This window comes from Mus caroli, unplaced genomic scaffold, assembly GCF_978045245.1.
Source record: "Mus caroli unplaced genomic scaffold, Mus_caroli_1 scaffold_6, whole genome shotgun sequence".
NCBI lineage: Eukaryota > Metazoa > Chordata > Mammalia > Rodentia > Muridae > Mus > Mus caroli.
The window spans coordinates 61,033,050-61,052,893 of NW_028227261.1; positions in this window are offsets into that span (position 1 = coordinate 61,033,050).

Genomic DNA, 19,844 nt, shown 5'->3' on the forward strand with positions numbered 1-19,844 from the left:
AGGTTCCTGTGGAGCCTCTGAAGCTAGAGTTACAGGCAGTTGTGAGCAGCCTTCTTTGAGTACTGGGAACCCACCCGGGATCCCTTTAAAGGGTGGTAGATACTTAACTCGCTCTGCCACCTCTCCAGCTCCACTAGACTTTTTGAGACGAAAATTTTTAATTAAAAATCAATTTTATTGGGGCTGGCAAGATAGCTCAGCGGTTAAGAGCACTGACTGCTCTTCCAGAGGTCCTGAGTTCAATTCTCAGCAACCATCTGTAATGGGATCCGGTGCCTTCTTCTGGTGTGTCTGAAGATAGCTATAGTGTACTCATATACATAAAATAAATAAATCTTTTTAAAAAATCAATTTTATTTATTTTTGCATGTGAGTCCTCACATTTAATTGTGTGTGTGTGTGTGTGTGTGTGTGTGTGTGTGTATGAGTGGACAACTTAGGAGTTACTTTTCTTCTTGCATCCTGTGGGTTCTGGAAATGCAATGAGGTCTTCAGGGTCGAAGCATTTGGTTTTGCCCAGTCAGTCATCTTGTTGGCCAGAGACATGGTTTTTCTATGTAGCCCATGCTGGGCTCATTTGAACCATTCGCTCAAGCGAATTCGTGGTAGGCGCCCTGTTGCTTCATCTTCCTAGGCACTGGAATTAGAGTCATGTGCCGCCAGACCAGCCTGAATTCTCTTTTTAAGTGAAGTGCTAGTTATTACTAATAAGCACTGAATGTATTTAGTAATTAAGGCGCATTTGTAGGGATGTAGGACCCTGGATGAAGCTTCTGTCACACAAACATAAAGACTTGAGTTTGGGTCACTCAAACCCATATAAATACTGTGTGTATGTGTGTGACATCCACCATCCAGCACTTGGAAGTTGGAGACAGTTGAACACAAGAGCAAGATGGCTATTTAGGCAGTGTACAGGTGAGCTCTGGGTTCAAATTGAGAGGTCTGCCTCAGTAACTTAGAGAACTACGGAAGAATTCCAGTGTTAACCTCCAGCCTCACACGTGAACTCAAATACACACACTCATAATATCACACACATGCTTTAAAAAATAGATGCTCTGTGATGTAGTGAATATGAGGGTTAAGGAACAAAGCGTTCAGATTCTGCACTGAGCAGCTGTGTAATCTTGTCCAAATAGCCACAAATGAGGGAAATAGTTAGCCATGTGTATAATTTCTTACAACTACAATAGTCTGTAATTCTAATAAAGTAGAACCTACAATTTATGAAACAGCTCTTAAGTTCAATTGTTTCTTAGCTCCTCCAAAGCAGTTGTTATCCTTTGTTTCTTGCTACTCCTTGGTATGAACTGCAGTCTAGTTGTGATTTTTTTTTCTTTACCCAATTAACATCTTCACTGTCAGAATCTCTTGGTATGCATACTGATCAAAATTATTCATGTTCGACCATGAACTTAGATGATTTTAACATACTATTTTATTGTAAGTAATTTCAAGTTGAGGATTTTATTTAATTGAAATTTTCTTCTCATGCAATATATTCTGGTCACAGTTTCCCCTCCCACAGCTTCTCTTGGATCCTCCCTATTCAGTAAACTTAGTAATTAAGATGCATTAGTAAGGATGTGGGACCATGGATGAAACATCCATCACACAAACATAAGGACTTGAGTTTGGTTCACTCAAACTCATGTAAATACTGTGTGTGTGTGTGTGTGTGTGTGTGTGTGTGTGTGTGTGTGTGTGTGACATTGCCATCCATCACTTGGAAGTTGGACACAGTTGATCGCCAGAGCAAGCTCTCACTAGAAAACAAACAGGCAAACAACAACAAAAACAAAAGGAAGCAGAATATAGAAAAAACACAAGATACATGGATACACACACAGAACAGAACTCATAAAAACACAAAATTGGAAACTACATGTATGCAGTGTTGGTTTTTTCCTCCCTGTGCTTTTAGTGAAAAGAACAGTTTCATTTTTTGGTTTGTTTTATCCCCAGCTTTTGCTGCTCAGCGATAACCACTTTCAAGTCTTTCACTGTCTTGCAGTATTTGTCTTTGTCTCACCAGATACCATGATTCGTAGGCTGTTCTCTGATATTTCTGCTTTAGACGTTACCTGTTCCTCTACTATGGACGATGGAGATTAAACTTCAGTTCCTATACCTTTCCCCTAAACACTCACCTGTCTTCATCGTCATACAGAAGATGTCACTTCTGCTAAAGTTAGCAGTTGGTATTTACATTAGTTTGTCTATATAACTACCCTATAGCAGGATGAAATGACACGCATATAATATTTCCTTCTTTGGTCCAGTTTTTTTATTTTGGAGTTTATATGACTGCCTTATTACCTCTCTTTCTGAGGGTTCTGGGTTCACTAATTTTAGACCCAAATATAAATCTGAATTGGATTCAGAGACACATCTGATTATCTTTCTTCTTTTCTCTTTTTTGGCCTTTCAGCTGACTCACTTTTGGAAGATGATCTCGGTTGGTTGGTTATACCTCCATCTTTCAGGCAGTCTGTCTTCCTTAGCTTTTGCTTTCCATTTCGATGACACGCCTATTCTGGTAGCTTCCTTTTAAAGAGAGCATTAGGAGTATAATGTTTTGGTTCATTGATGTAACTCAGTATGGTCCAGTTCTAAACAAGCCTTACCAAAACTTTATGAGGAAAGGAATATAAAATTGAAGTCACCAGAAGCACCATACCAGTGCCTATCAGGCGAAGCTCTTAAGAGTCCATTTGTCACCCGAGTTTTGATCCCTAATGTGTATTGTCTCCGTTCCTTCGGAAGCTTTCAGAGTCTGATCTTTTGTCCCCTGTTCTGCAATTGCCTGATGAAGTGTCAGGGTGTGGATTTTCATGCCATTCAGCTCTGAGAAGCTTTTACAGTATTGCTTCTTGGGTAAGTGTTTCTTCTCTGTTGTGGCCTTATGTTTTACTGGGTTATCTGATTTAAAATTCATTTTCTTACTTTCAGTCAACTTTTTCCTTCATCTTTCTCACCTACTTTTTAATTTTCTTTTCCAGTATTCTCTGTAGCAAAGAAAAGTCACCTTTTTAACTTCCTAGAGATTTTACTGCTCTTATCTTGTGAATGTTCTCTTTTTAACCTGACATGAAATATTTGTGTCTATAAGGTAGTGGTTCCAGAATGGAACTCATGTCCTGGTTGTCCGTGTTGGTCGAGCTTGGACCTCAGACTGACCTTCATCCTAATAGAGCAGCCTCTGAGCCTCTCAGGAGCATACCAAGACAGTCATATGAGGTACACATATGTAATCATTGTCAATGTCTGTGTTTATTTTTGTGCATTTAATGTTTTAACTCTAATATGTTGTGGGGAATTTCTTTTCTGGTCCAGTTTTATTTAATGCTTGGTAGGTCTCTGGTACCTAAAGGCGTCTCTCTGAATTTTCTTCTTTGATGTTACTGAAAAATTCTCTACCTCTTCATTGTTGTCTTAGTCTCCTTTCTATGCACCTACTTTGAAGGTAGGTCTTTTCATGGGGTCCCAAAACTCTACTGTGTCCCATTCATAGTTTTAAAAGAATGTTTGTATTGGGCTTCACTGAATGGCCTGGTTCCTCCACGTTGTCTTCCAGCACGGTTTCCCACATAATCCATTCTGTTGGTGAGGCCATCCCCCCGAGCTCCCATTTACCTGACATATTCATTTCCAGCATCATTTCAATTTACTTTTCTTCTGCAGTGATTCCTGCCTTTACTGAATTCCGTTTTCCACCTTGGATTAGCCTCCATATTTCACTTGGCTTATTGTTTTGGTCTCTTGAAGTATTTTTATATACTCTTGAAGGTGTTTGGACATAGTTCAAATCATTCTTTTAAGGTCTTTGTCTGGAAGATCTTCCACAATATTACTTGGGAGTAACTTTTGGGGGTGACAGTTGTGTACATGTTCCTGTACCTGTTTGTTTGTGTGTTTGTGTGTGTGTTAATGGATTCCTTTTTTCCCACCCTGAGGCTTGTATATCTGAGCTACTTTGTTAAGTGCATCCTTCTTTTGCTCTAATAGCATTTCTTCTTCCAATGCAGGCATTCACCGTGTTCACGAGAGGAATTAAGTTGTAAGAGGGATGAGCTGTTGAGTTTTCTCATGGAACTGGTACTGCAGGCTGCAGGTTGTATCCCTAGTTTTGTTAGGAGAATTGGCTACTGTCTGCACAGACACTATCCAAGAGGCAGCACACTCGTGGCTGTTTTCTTCTGCCTTTTGCTGTGCTCTCCAATCCAGTTGGCAGTTGGATCAAGGAGATCATGGGAAGCTGGATGTATAGTAAGGAAAGCCTTGGATGCAGAGGTGCATGACCTGTCTGGGAGATGTGGAAAGCAAGATTCTGAAGGAGAAGGAAAAGGCAGCTTAGAGAGTGGGAAGGAATGGGGATAGGAGACTCCACAGTAGTGAGGCAGTAAGCAGGCCTTAAAGTGGAAAGGGCCTCAGATTTAAAGCCTGTAACTTTATAGATTTAAAAGGACAAATATTTTAATGTTCCTTTAAGAGATTAAGAGAATAGAATTCATTGTCACTACACGCTATGTTATTCTTATACTTGTTTATTTTAGCATATTTTCTCCATGTTTTTGTCAAAGTTCAAAAAAGATCAAGAAATCTTGTAATAGGTTTGCCCTAAGTAAACACTTTCAGGGTGAGAGTTTTAAATAAGGTTCAGTTTCTTTTGTGATATTCAGGATCACCAGAATAATATAAATTTGTACTGCTGCCTATAGTGTTTGCAGGCTGATTATAACATAGAAGGAATGCTAAAAAGCATCCAAACGAACACCTTCTCTGCCTAAAGAGGTTCCAGATTCATCAGAAAGCATGACTTACTTGTTAATCTCTATCTCTTAGTGGAAAAGATAACTTCAGAATGATTGTTTTATTGATAACATTGGTATAATAGCTTTTTGCAAGATTTTACTATTAGTTAATGTGGAAGAAAATATTTCAATAAGATTAAGATATCAAATTATAATTTGAGTATGGGAACTTTTACTTATGATATAATCCTTTTTTATTTCTACAAAAAATGTGCAATGTTTAAAAGATGCAAATAAGGAAAAGATGTGCAATGTTTAAAAGATGCAAATAAGGAAATACAATAAATGCTAAAAAGCATTTATTGTATTTCCTTTTTAGCATTTATTGTATTTCCTTATTTGCAGCTAAATTCAAACATTAAAATACTGCGTTTTCTTGCCAAATTTTATACTTATAGTTTTTCCCTGCTATTAACTTTAAATTATGTAAACTGAGTAGTTATGTATTCTGCAGTGTGTAAAAAACTGGTTTTTGTTTTGCACTAGTTTATCAGATTGTTGCTCTAGTCACTGGAGAAAAAAAAGACTAAATATTGCATGGTTGTATGTGGAGGACACTGGTCAGCCTTTCATTACTGTAACGCTTGTTCATACAGTTCACACCACCACCCACTTTAATATTCATTCTTCCCCCTCAGTCTGGACATGGAAAATTGTCTGACTTGAAATTCTGTTTTGTCAGGAGATGAATTTTAGTCCATGTGTCAAAAAAAAATTCTCTCATGTAGCTTATAGGTTTCTCTGTGGAGTAAGTGAAATGCCCCTCTACCAGTTGCAGACTCTGTTACATGGGTGTTTGACAATAGAAGGTCTCGGTTTGCATGACTCCACTGCTTTGTGAGCCAGTGCTGATTGTTTCTAAAGCTTCATAGTCCTTAATGAAGGATAAGCATGCTGTTGATAGTTAGTTTTGAACCTTCAAAATTAACCTTTAATTAAGCATATTGTTGTGAAATCCAGGAACTTTCAAATTATAGTTTCTCTAACAGTAAATCTGTAAATTCATCAGTGTTGAACACATTTTATTGCTAATTGGTTTGAAATTACTTGCCTTTTATTTCTGAGCAGTTGTTAGAAAATAAAACTGTGACTGGTTCGTCAGTGTCTAGAGCTTATGGAACTGTGTGAGCAGAAGTTTAGGGTGACTAAGTCAGCACTAGCCTGCTCTGAAGCAGCCTTTCTGAACAGCCGTTCTGTGTGCTCTTCTTCCCCACTAGGAACTCCTTTCTTCTGCATTTTCTCATCTTTCACTTTTCTTTTTCCTTGGGACAGGATTTCTCTCTATAGCCTTGGCTATCCTGGAACTCATTCTGTAGATAAGGCTGGCCTCGAACTCAGAAATCCCCCTCTGGCTCCCTGCTGCTAGGATCAAAGGCATACACTGCCATCACTTCTACCACCACCACCCCCAGGCTCACTTATTCCCCTTAATTGGTCATTGAAACTTACTATCCACTTATAAGTGAGTACACTTAGGTTTGTTGGCTGCCTAACTTCTGGGAGTTAGGGGAATCCTGTGGAAGAGTTGGGGGTAGAATTTAGGACCTGGAGGGAATAGGAATTCCATAGAAAGACCAACAGAGTCAACTAACCTGGACCCTTGGGGCCTCCCAGAGACTGAACCACCAACCAAAGAGCATACATGGGCTGGACCTAACTCCCCCTCCCCCATCCCCCAATCACTTATGTAGCAGATGTGCAGCTTGGTCTTCATGCAAGTTTCCCCCAACAACCGGAGTGGAGGCCGACCATGTTACCTGCCTGTGGATCCTGTTGCCCTAACAAGGCTGCCTTGTCTGGCCTCAGTGGGAGAGGATGTGCCTAGTCCTGCATTGACTTGATGTGCCAGGGTGAATTGGTACCCAGAGGGTGCCTCCCCCTTCTCAGAGAAGAAGGTGAAGGGGGATGGAGGGTTATGTGGGGGGACTGGGAAGAGAGGAGGGGCTGTGGTTGGGATTTAAAGTGTATAAATAATGGGAAAAAAATCTAAAAAAAAAACCTATTCTCAATTTGTAAATATTAAGAAAGGGGCTGGGGAGATAGCTCAATGAGGAAGAGGATCTGAGTTAGCTTCACAAAGGCCATATTTAAAGGCAGGGTGTGGTGGTGTATGCCTGTGGTCGAGTGCTGAGGCGGTCAAGCAAGGAGACAGCTCCCTTAGCCTCACAGCCTAGCCTGGCCTAGTCTAATTGGCAATCCTCAGACCTATGAGAGATCTTGTGTTTAAAAACACGGTGAATGAGTGACCTCTGGCTTCCACATTCCTGAAGATATATGTGCATGCATACTCACACCCACATATACATCCACAAGAACCTTCATAAAAATGTTCAGTAAAATATAATTGAAAAATAATTTTAAGTTGTTGTGAACTTAAAATCGTGTTTTTTAATTTTTAAGCAGAAATGCTCTATAATCATAGAACCAAATCAGAATTTAAAAAAATTAATTGTATTATATTTACCTGTGCGTGTGGAGGTCAGAAGACAGTTGATGGCAAATTGGTTCCTTCTTTCAACCATGTCAGTCCCTGCGGTGATTGCTCATCAGACTTGGTGGTAGGTGCCTTTACCTGCTGAAACATCTCATGGGCTTTGGGCCCGGGATTTCTTTTTTCTTTTTGTAATTGTACATATTAATGTGTGTGAGTCTGTGCACTTGAGCACAGTGCCCACAGAGGCCAGAAGAAGGTGTCTGATGGCCATGGAGCTGGAGTTACAGGCAGATGGGAACCTAACTCGGGTCCTCTGCAGGAGCAGGCATGCTCCTGACCACTGAGCCATCTCTCCAGTGCTCACATTTATTTGTTTTGTTTATTTGTTTTTTGACTAGCTGAGATCTTGTTTCAAATATTGCATTTAATTGGTTTCTGTGAATAGATCAAACTCATTTTTAATATTTATTTGAATTGCAGTGAAGAATCTAAGGGTTTTTTCAGCCCACAATCATTTCAGTGTATGTAACTACTCAAATGTAGTTCTTTTCCTTGTATCTATTTTCCACGAATGGGATTTGGTTATCAAAAGTACATGCATATTCATTTATTTTGAAGTAGAAGATTTTTCTATATTTAGGAAAAGCTTTTTTTTTTGTTAATTCCTAATTTCTTTAAAATAGTTTGGATTTTTGTAACTTACTTGGACAACAGAGAACACTATTGGGCGGAGTCTATCTAGATATAATTTAATAGTTGTATTGCTTTCCTTATTTCTAAATTATGATCTGATAATTAAATTAATGGTATGCAAACTTTTTCCCTAAGTAGACTATACAGTGATAAGTATATGAGACTCCATTTTCCAAGTATATAAGAAATAAAACAAAAAAGGCATGCTGCAATCTGGAGAGAAAACATTTTCACAAATAAGAAAACCAAGGGGCTGGTCGATATCCTTAAGATATCAAGATATTCTACATATAATTATGAAATTACAAAGTCTTAGTATTCTAAAACACTTGCTAACTATGGTTGCTTACTCCAAAGGTTCGGTGAATGTTGCAGGTGAGAGGTGTTGGGAGATACACAGGGGAAGCACACACAGCAGGGACAGGTGACATCTGGTAGTGAAAGACATGACAGAATGACGATGATGGGTCTTGGAAAGAAGCAAAGGCAAACATCATTCCGCAAGAGTGATATCCGCTCTAAGTATCCTCACATGTATCCTATGTTAGTTGGTGTTTCTAGTGATGAGTGAGGTTAGTCTGCAAGAAGTGGGAGCAATTTTGGCAAATAGATTTTGTTGTAAAAATGTATTGTCGAGGAGATTTTATTCAAGCTTATATCAAGACTTTATTCTTGATTTCCTAGGTAAAAGTAGCCTCAACCACGGACAACTATTTGAAAACACATTATTAGACACATTTACATGTATTTGGATTTGAATTCAGTCTTGGTTGCAATCACCTTCTCTTAAGCTTGCTGGAAACAATGGGATTCTTTTTCATTGCAACAATAGAATGAAAGAAATGGTTTGTGCACTTCTGGTCCTTAGTCCCTTGATGTCATTTAATGCACATGTTTATTGCTGGAAGCTCCGAGAGGCCCAGAGCTAGTGAGCTGGGTTTGCAGAGCACTGGGTGCTTTCCAGGTGTCATTTCTTTTTCTTTTTTCTTTTTCTTTCTTTTTTTTTTTGCCAGATGTTTCTTTTTAATGAATTGACCATTAGATTTACAAATTTCTGAAATGGCCAACAGACCAACAGCTTCAGTAAACTGCTGACCTTGATTCAGGGCCAATCCAGGTATAAATTAAGACAAGCATAGTGGCTCATGCCATTTAGCTTCAGCACTCGGGAGATAGGGACAGGTGAATCTAAGGTCAAGACCAGCCTGGTCTACATAATGAACTAACTCCAAGAAAGTCAGGCCAGATAGTGTGACCCAATCTCAAAAAAACAGAAGACAGGCCTGAGGAGATGGCTTAGTGGTTGAGAGCACTTGCTACTCTCGCAGAGGACCCAAGTTTGGTTGCCAACACCTATGTTATGTTATAGCTTCAGATGCTCTTTTCTGACCTTCATAGGTACCAGGCAGGGGCACATGTGATGTGCATGCATACATGCAGGCAAAACATTTGTATGCATAGAATCTAAAAAGAAAATGCTCTCTTTAAAAAAAAAAAACCTCCAAATAAGTGGAGTGGGGTTGGGTAGTGGGATTGGGGGTGTGGCGGTTGGAATGGGGGAAGATCTGCATGAGGGGTACTGGGAGGAAAGGGGTGGCTGATAATGGAATATAAAGAGAATCAATAAATTTTTAAAAACTCCAAATAAATAAAGGTATAAGTTCAATGAAGAGCATCATTAGGAATGACAGGCTGTTCAATCTGGCAGATAAGTGACAAAGTTAACAAATACTGCTTACAACCCTCTTGCTCTCCCAAATATTTAATAGTTACTGTTCTAGCTCTGGTGTTTATGATGGTATAAGAAAGACCTTCGTGTATGTGTAAATGGTTTGGAGGCCTAGGCAAAGTGAAATTTCATAACATGCTCTTCATGTAGTAAATATGAGCAGAATACTTTATTTGCAAGAGATTGTTCACACAATGGTTAAGTAATCATATTTTTCATTAGCCATGAGTTTGCTGTCTCGGGCTTTCAACGAACATTCTATCAGTTCATTGTTTTAAATGTGGAGGCTTGCGTTATCTTGAAATGGACAGTCCTTGTGTAAGCATTTAGATCTATCAAGTCAAAGCAATGGCTATTTCAGGTGTGTGATAGCACCTCAACAAAATAACAAAAAGCACAAGGAACTTAAAATAAAATTTCCATGTTCTAAATTTGTCCATTCTTTTATAAAGGGTGGAGTTATAGAGAGGAGAGAACATCAGATTTTTATGTTTAATTGCACTAACAGCACGTGTTGACAAGTCATAAATAACCCACTCGGAGGGACTAAATAAATTGGTTTCCACCAGCAGTGATTCATCTTCTGTCTTTCATTGCCATCAGGCTAAGAGACAGCTTCTTTCTGTCGGCTGATAGGGAAAATATTTGATAGTTTAACAGCCCTGTTTCTATTCTTACAATAGCTATCTCACCTTCTGTAGCAGTTACATTTAAAACACTTAAATGCAGTAATTAAATCTCGTTGTTCTTTTACTTAAAACTCTGCAAATTTATAACTGCTCATTCTGGCATTTTTACAGTATTCTGGTGGAGTCAAAGTGCGTTGGGCTAGCAGTGTTCCTCAGTGTATCTCTGCCACTTTAATCCTCTCCGTTTGGTTGCCATGCCATTCACATATGTAAAGTTCAGCCTTTAAAGGTGTACAGTTCAGTGGCTTTTACAAAATTATGGGTTGCCATTATCTAAGTCTAGAAAATCTTTATAATCTGAAAAAGATGCATCTTACTGATGAAGGCATTCCTTCATCCTTCCTTCTCTCAGCCCCTGGCAACACTAATACAATGTTTATACTTGGACTTGCCTACCTGGAGTAGGTCATATATATGGAAGCATGTAATAGGTGTCTGGCTTTGTGTCTAGCTTTTTAATTTTATTGTTCATCTGTCCATGTTGTCACATGTATCAGTACTTCCTTGTATTTACCCCCAACCAGTACTCTGTCATCTATAAACCCTAGACTTTTATTCACTACTAATTTTGGATAAGTTGACTGCAGTGTGGTTTACTGCATTTTCTTCCTATTTTCTTTCATTTGGAGGTCACTGAGATTCTTAGATTTGTCACCCTCTTTTTTAGGCCACATTTGGAAGATTTGACGCCATCATTTTTACAAATATTCTTATTGCCCTACATTTTTCTTTGAGCACTCCAAGTATACATATATAACACTGTATTTTTAGCACATCTTACTAGTGCTTTGTTCATTATCAATCTTTTAAACTCACCAACCTAAACTGGTGTTGATCCCATTCAGTGCGTTTCTCGTGCTAGAGTTTTTAAGAACTCTGTATATTGTCCACCTGACTTTGAACGCTTCTGGAATCAGTTCTGATACCTCTTTTAAAATGGTGCTTGTCCTCCTAACTTAGCAGCTCTGCAATTGCAGTTCTAGGCTTCTTTCAGTTGATTTCTTTATCTTTGTCCACCTAGCAACTGTTGATGGAATGCCAGTCATTCTGAATGCTACTTTGCTGCCTGTGCAACATTTTAATTGCATAAGTAATAATGAACCTTTTATTGAAACAGTTATTATAAAGAGTATAGTGCTTTTTGTTCTTGCTTTTGAGATCTGGCAGGCAGAACTGTATTATATTCAACCTATGGCTAACGATTCCCTGGTACTGGGACATCCTCTGTGTCTAATCCATAAACTCCACATGGCTAAGTGAGCAGCACTGTGCCTGGCCTTGAGGGGGGGAACACCCACTCCACCCCTACCTTTCCTTGGCCTCAGGTTGCTTTGGTGCTCAGCTGCATATTTGTGGGATCCGTGGCAGACCTTGAGTTCTCTCTTTTTGTATTGCTCTCTTTTATGTCTGCTGTACTTTCCTGCGAACTCTTTTTTTTTTTTTTTTTTTTTTTTTTTGTGAGGCTATTCTGGGGCCTAGCAAACACAGAAGTGGATGCTCACAGTCAGCTATTGGATGGATCACAGGGCCCCCAATGGAGGAGCTAGAGAAAGCACCCAAGGAGCTAAAGGGGTCTGCAACCCTATAGGAGGAACGACAATATGAACTAACCAGTACCCCCCGGAGCTCATGTCTCTAGCTGCATAAGTATAAGAAGATGACCTAGTCGGCCATCAGTGGAAAGAGAGGCCCATTGGTCCTGGGAACTCCTGCACGCTTTCTGGACTTAGAGGTGACTTCCTCATCTGAGGGGCTGATCTGTGCTCCGCCTGGGGTTCCATTGCTTCCCTGATCATCTATTACCTAGACAATCTCAAAACGGTTGCAGGCCATACCTTGTTTGGTCCCTGCTTCTGTCCTGCCATATCTGGAAATTCAGGTTTCCCATGCTCTCTCTGGGTTTTGGTTTTTATGGATGAGCAAACCCATTTCCTGTTACTTCATTTTGAGCAGAGTAGAGCACTTCCTTCATTTTTGGTATTTTCACTGAGAATAAAATCCCAAGTTGCCTCCTTTCAGCACTGGGATGTCATTCTATTGTTGTCTGTCTGGCCTTTGTACTTTCTAAATAAGCTCTTACTCTCTTGTGGGAAATATGCCTTTTGTTTACTGTCATAATATTGGCTTTATTTTTTTTTTTTTTGGTCTCCTTGTGTTCTGCAAGTCTAGCTACTTGTGTATTAGGCCTTTTGACATTGTCACAAAGATTCCCCAAGGCTTTGTTGAAAGTAAAAAGGTTTCTCTTATTCTGACTAGGTAATTTACTAGATTACCTTAAAATTGACTGATTCATCCCAATTTCATCTCAGTCTTTCTGTTAATCCCATACAGTATCCTTTAAAGCCTTTTAAGTCGTGTATTTCAATTATTAAATCTCCATTTGGCTCGTTTGTTTGTTTGTTTTGTTTTTCTAATGTCTGTATTGAGACACCTGCCACTTCAGGCATCCAGATAGTTCTTTACTTCATTAAGCATGGTCAAAATAGCTGTTGTTATGTCTTTAATAGTTCTAATGTCCAGGTAATATAAATTGAACAGATATCTTATTACCATTTCAGTTAAACAAAAGAAGATTGGTAGCACTCCAGAAACTCCAGGATCATTTGCATTTTGTTTATTTATTTGTTTGTATTGATTTTTGGTTTGTTAATCAAAATTGAGAATACTTAGGTTATGTTTATATGGGAGATAAATTGTCAAGTTCTTGAAAGAGAAGAAAGTTAAAGTTCTTGATCATATTAATTATCAATCACACTTCACAAGTTAAAATACAGTGAAGTGCCTTGAATCTGCCATCAGAGTGCAGACCTCCTCCGTTAGCCAAGGGCCCATGGGGAGCTGGGTCTTTGGCCACCATCTCAGAAGCTCCAACACTGGCCTTTGCCTGTAGCCAAGAGAATAATGTGTGTAATGTGTAACTTTGTTGTAGAGTATATACCAGAGTTCATCCTCAATGCAGACTTTCCTTTGTCTACTTCATTTTGATTTCTGATTTAGAAGACCTTACCCCAATCTTAAAAAAAATTGAGCCATGCACACTCTTTGCAGATGTGGAGCCTTTATTTACCCTGATTTGGTCTGGGTTCCTGCTCCCCGTAGCAAAGAATTGTCTTTTTGTTTTCAAATTTATGTTTTAATCATTTTTTATACAATATAATCAAATGAACGATCAGGTCTCCCTCAACTCCTCCCAGTCTCTACCCATCCAACTTCATGTTCTCTGCCTGTTTCTCTCTCTCTAAACCAGCCCACAAATTGAAAATCAAAACATACAAAAATAAAACAAAAGGAAACAAAAGCATCCACTGCTCTGTCCCCCAACCAACCAAACCATGAACTCTATGTTGTATTGGTCAATTAGTTATTCCTGAGTGTGGGGCATGGCCTGCAGTGTGGCTGATAGACCCAGTGACACTCCGTTGGAGGAAACTGACTTTCTCTTTCCCAACAGCTATCAGTTTGCAAATACCTTCCTGGTACAGGGTGGGACTTTGTACTAACCTCCTCTTCTTCATGCTAGCATTTTCTCTGATTTGAACCTGTACAGGCTTGTCTTAATTACTGTTTCATTGATGTGAAGAGACACCATGACCAAGGCAAATCTTATAAAGGACAACCGTTAATTGGGGTTCATGTATACTTTCAGAGGTTCAGTCTGTTATTGTCATGGCAGCCGGCAGGCAGACATGGTGCAGAAGTTGCTAAGAGCTAGACTGTCTGCCAGGCAATTAGGAGGAGGCTTTCAAAGTCTCCCTCCCTACCCCAGTGACACACTTCCTCCAACAAGGCTATACCCACACCAACAAGGCCACACTTCCTAATAGTGCCACACCCTGAGCCAAGCATACTCAAACCACCACAAGGTTTTATGCATTCTGTCACAGTCTCTGTGCATGAATATGCGTATCTGTCCTGTTGTGTCTGGAAGACACAGGTTCCTTGGAGTCATTCCCCATCTCTGCCTCTTATAATCTCTCTGCCTTCTCTTCTGCATACATCCCTGAGCCTCCAGGGGAGGGTTTTGATGAAGACATCCCATTTAGGACTGAGTGCTCCAAACTTCCCCCTCTCTGCACACTCTCTGCCCGTGGATCCCTTTGTTAATTTGCATATGTTTCAAGAAGAAACTTCTGATGGTGATTGAGTGATGTATTGATCATCTATAATCGACGATGATGATTTCCACTGCGGTGCAACACAAGCTCAGGCAGGGAGTCTCAGCAAATAAAAGGCTACCTTGTTTGCCTGATAGAATGCATTGCTTATTACATTAGTTTATTCATCTGTACTTTGTTTTATGCAAGAAAATGTTTACCCTTGTTAAAAGTGTTAGTGGCCCTGTCACCTAGCAGCCACTTGGCCACCCCTGGTTCTTTTAACAGTGTGTTTTGACTTAGTTCATCTGTTTTCCCTATTCATTAGCTTTTCAAAATGAGGTATTTTATGCTGGTATAAAATTTAAAAATTTCTTTTTGGATTTCTTCGTTGATGATAAAATAGTATGCTAACATCTTGTTTTTTTTTTTCCTGTATTAAATAGGATTTGATATACTTGGAATGATAGCAGCTTTTGGCCCTTATTAAACAGCAAAAAATAAAATAAAATGAATGTACAGTTCTGTTTTATGCTTTAAAATAATGTTTATATGACAGTGTCATAATACAAAGGCAGATGCTACATTAAAGTATAAAAGTGCAGTAAGTTTATTTAAAGTAGAGGTTCTCAGCCTGTGGATTGTGACCCCTCTAGGGCAGGTGTGTGTGTTTGTGACATATCAGATATTTACATTATTCATAACAGTACTGAAATAATTTTATGGTTGGGGGTCATCACAACATGAGAAACAATATTAAAGGGTCCCAGCATTAGGAGGGTTAAGAATCACAAGTTTTATTTTATTATTATTATTTTTAATCAAATGGACAGTTAGCCAATGACCTGCTGCCATCTTCCTGTAAGAAATAATTGAATTAAAATAATTTAAGGGTATTCAGGAATAGTTTTCTAGTCATGAAACACTCTTCCTTATTTTAATTCTCATGTGTTACTTATTTTTCATTGTAGCTTAGGCTAGCCTGGAACACTCTATGTAGCTAAAGGCAGGCCTCAGACACATGAGCCTCCTGCCAAAGCCTCCTAGGTGTTGGGATTAGAACATGAAAACTTCTCTGATTTTTGGAAACACAGAAGTGCTAAAGTCCTTCTCATCTTTAACAAGTGGCATTTCCTTCTACCTATGAACAGATTCTGTGGCCAATCAATAATTCAGCAGTTGTTTTGGCTTTAAACAAAAGAGATAACATTCCTAAGAATTTATTATGTATGTTTTTTGCCGCTGAGTGAGCAAGACAAATACTTACCCATCAGTGCTGACGGGTTGGCAATTTCTGAAACATGAAGGCACGGCTCCTCATAAATAACAGAGTAACAGAATCATGGAGAATTTGGCAGAGATCAATCTGTAGATGGATGAGTTAGTCTGTAAGCAAATAGCTGCTCAACTTCTAACTTTTAAGGATGCCCTTGTTTCTAACCTAGATGCTTGGATATTAGTAGAGATGAGAGAATTTACAACAAAGGCTAATAGGTCATCAGCTGAGCACTGTATATGAGGGCATATTATATTTTAAGTACAGCGGAGGGAGGAACATTCTACCCTGCTAGGTCTACAAAACCACCTTTCCATGCTGTTGTACAAGTTAGCTATGACTGTTCAGATGAGTTGAATTTGACATAGTGTCTTGGGATGAGAAATTGATATGTTTTGTTGATGACCTTCAAAACTCTACCATTAAAACATTTGGCACTAGCTGAGCATTAATCCCAGTTCAAGAGGCAGAGGTAGAGGCAGACACAGGTGGATCTCTGTGAGTTTGAGGCCAGTGTGGCCTACAAAGCAAGTCTGGGACATCCAGGGCTACACAGAGAAACCCTGTCTTGAAAAACCAAATCAGAACACCCAAAACCAAAACCAAGCAAGCAACAACAAAAACAACCAAAAAAGGTTTGGCAGTCTTGTTACATTATTTTGGCCATACTTATAAGACCTTGTTTTGTGACATGTACTATGTGTATGTCAGTTAATGTGTATAAAAGCATACACACATAAAAGCATACATATGAACTTTTGTTGTTCAGCACTGTTACTGGGCAGATGTGACAACAAATTAATGATCCCAACTAAGAGCCAACTTGGTGAACCAGTGAGTCTTATTGGGGTTATGTATAGGAATATGCGTGAGGGGTTACTTAAAGAAGAAGAAATGACTCAGACTGTCGCATCATCAAGAGCCTACCTTAGCAAGATTACAAATCTAGAAGCCTGGATCAGGCTGCACAGCTTGCAGGCAGCTTGATGGGTAGCTCAGCTGACCTGAGCTGCTTCTAGGCATCTTGTCTTGTCCGGGAGTGTCTCCAAGCTGCCTTTAGTATTTAATTTGCTCTCAGAGTCAGGGGCTAGTGCATCCTGTCAGGTTCAGGAACTTCCTGAGTTTTCAGAGTTGTTTACTTCCTGGAACTCAACAAGCTTCTTGCATGAGGGAATTGCATCTCTCTCTCTATCTGTCTTTCTCTCTGTCTCTCTCTCTCTGTCTCTGTCTCTCTCTTTCCTTTCTCCTCCCTCCCTCCCTCCCTCCCTCCCTCCCTCCCTCCCTCCCTCCCTCCCTCTGTCTCTGTCTCTGTCTCTGACTCTGTCTCTGTCTCTGTCTCTGTCTCTGTCTCTGTCTCTGTCTCTGTCTCTGTCTCTCTCTTTATTTTTTGTGTATGGAATTTTGCCTGCATGCATGTCTCTATACCACTTGTATACCTGGTAGCCTGTGGAGGCCAGAAGGGATTGGACACCCTGTAACTGTGTTACAGATGGCCGTGAGCCAGCATGTGGGTGGTGGGACTGGAACCTGGATCCCCTGAAAGAGTAGCATTGCAGAATCATCTCTCTAGTCCTTCATCTCTCTTTAGAACAGTTTTAATGAGCTTCACTCTAACATGGACTGTTTATAACACATTAGCAGTCCTTCCTACCCTGCCACATTTCTCTAGTAAATGCTCCACAGGAACTGAAAACTCATAGTGTTGCCTAAGACTTCCTGTCTCCTTACCAGGCACCTGCCAACATATCCAATTCTGAGTGAATAGGAGGTGATCCAAAATAGAGTTAATGTGATTGAACTTTCAAGTGAAATACAGACATAGATGGTTCCTTTTCTGTGTCCAAAGACAATAAATGAAGTGTCAGGAGATACCTGTATGATCAGTGACTTGCCATTGGCTCTTTCACAGGTATAGTCAGTGAGGGAAGAAAAAGTTTAAATAGTTAAAAATTTGTGTCACATTTTCCATGTGTATGTGTGCATATGTGTGTGTGTGGGGGGGAGTGTTGTACACACTTCACATGTGAAGGCAGGCCAGAGAAGAACATTTGTGTCATATTCCTTCCTGTTTTACTAGTAGCTTTAAGAGAAGGTCTCTCTCTAAACCAGAAGCTGGCTGGTTTTGCTACATTGAGTAGACAATGAGTTCCTGGGAGTAGCTTGCCTCTGTTCCACAATGCTGAGGTTACAGGCATGTCCAGCCATGTCCAGATGTTTCCATGGGTACTGGGGATTCAAAATGAGATCCCCATCCTTTGACTGAGAGACCTCCCCAGACACCATGGGCCCCCTTGACTGAGAGATCTCCCCAGACACCATGGATCCCATTTTTAAAGCTTCAACAGCAGTTTTCTCCTTGGAATGCTTTTTCTAGATATTTTTGTATGTTTGGAAAACCCTTTTACATTTGGATAATATTTATATCTTTTTACATTTAGAAGTTTTATTGGGAATATCACTTCACAGGGGCAAAAATGATTTGTGAAATAGATAATGTGATAGATAGCCTCACAGAACAGTAAACTGAGCTATGTATCTTTCTGATAATGTGCAGCTTTCTCTTAAGCATTGCCCCTCCTGAAAGAATTTGTTCTAACAGTAAGAAGGTAGAAACATTGACTTCTGTTATTTAGACATATGTTTTTACATTTTTATTGGATATTTTATTTATTTACATTCAAATATTATCCCCTTTCCCAGTTTCCCCTCCAGAAACCCCCTATCCCATTTCCTCTGCTTCTATGAGGGTGCTCCCCCACCCACCGTATTTGGACATTTCTTGTGTTTGCTAATGAAAATACCATTCGGGCTATTGTAGCAAATTTGGGCTATATGCACAGTTGATGTCTCCTGAGGTAGAAGTATCGGGGGGAAAAAAAGAGGAAAGTTTGACACTGAAAAAGAACTAGACAGTGGAAGCTGATCAATCTGGAATCCTCAGCTAGAAAAGGCCGGGGATCTAGAGTAGAATAATCTAGATTCAGAAACTGCTAGGGAATGAAAAAGTAGACGTGTATCTTTCTCTTTTGGTGTATTTCTCACCTTCCCATTTGGTTTTAATTTACATTTCCCTGAGATACATGGTGCTTTCCATGTAGTCATTGGCCACTAGTGAATATATATATATATATTTTGGTTTTTTTTGAATATATATTTTTGAAAATATATTTTTTTTGCCAGTTTAAGTGGGCTGCTTGTCTCTCTGTTGTGTTGTTCCAGCTCTAGCTGGTCTGGACAGCAGTCCTTTGCCATACATGTCCTTCGTCAGTGTTTCAGAGGCTCACTGTCTCTGAGATCACTCTTCATTTTCATCATGGTGTCTTTTGATGAGCAGAAAATTTAAACTTTAATCGTTTTTGTGACTTACGCATACATTCTCCTTTGCTAAAAACCTTACAGCTTTAATATTTAGACATAGCTCATTTATTTATTTATTTCTACCTTACTGAATTTCATGATTTTTGAGAATAGATCTTCTAAAGTATGTAAAATAACAGCCAGTTAAAATTACTTTTATTTAGGTTCAAGTATGTTTAACAAGATCACAAAAATCCTATTAAATATCTCTTTTGAGAAAATGTATGCAGGTTTGGAATTGTGGGAAAAAAACCAGACCATTTTCCAAAGTTTGTTCTGCCTTCTGGCCTGGAGTTTAATAACACTAATGATTTTTCTGATCCAAAGGCTACCTTGACTTCCTTTAGCATAGTTGCTTCAGGTAACGGTATGGACTGTCATGTCTGGGTAACAGCCAGCACAAGGAGTCTCTTCCCACAGGAACCTGGGAGGAAAATAAACAGGTTACTTCCTCCTCCTGGTCCCACTGGTCCTCATACCTGCCCTCTCTATACAGCTAGATCGGAATAATGTGACTGGTCTCACTCTTTCAGGCTAAGACTGTAGCTTATGCCCCTGGGAAGCATGATGCTTGATCTTAGTTGTCAACATGATTGATTTTAAAATCATCTGGAATCAGACCTTCAGAAGTGTCTAGCCGGCTGTTCCTGGCGAGGCTTACCTGAATGGGGAGACCCACCTGAAAAAAAAGGGGAGGGGGGAAGAAAAGAGAAAGCAAGTCGAATGCCAGCCTTTCTTGCTTGATTTCCTGTTTC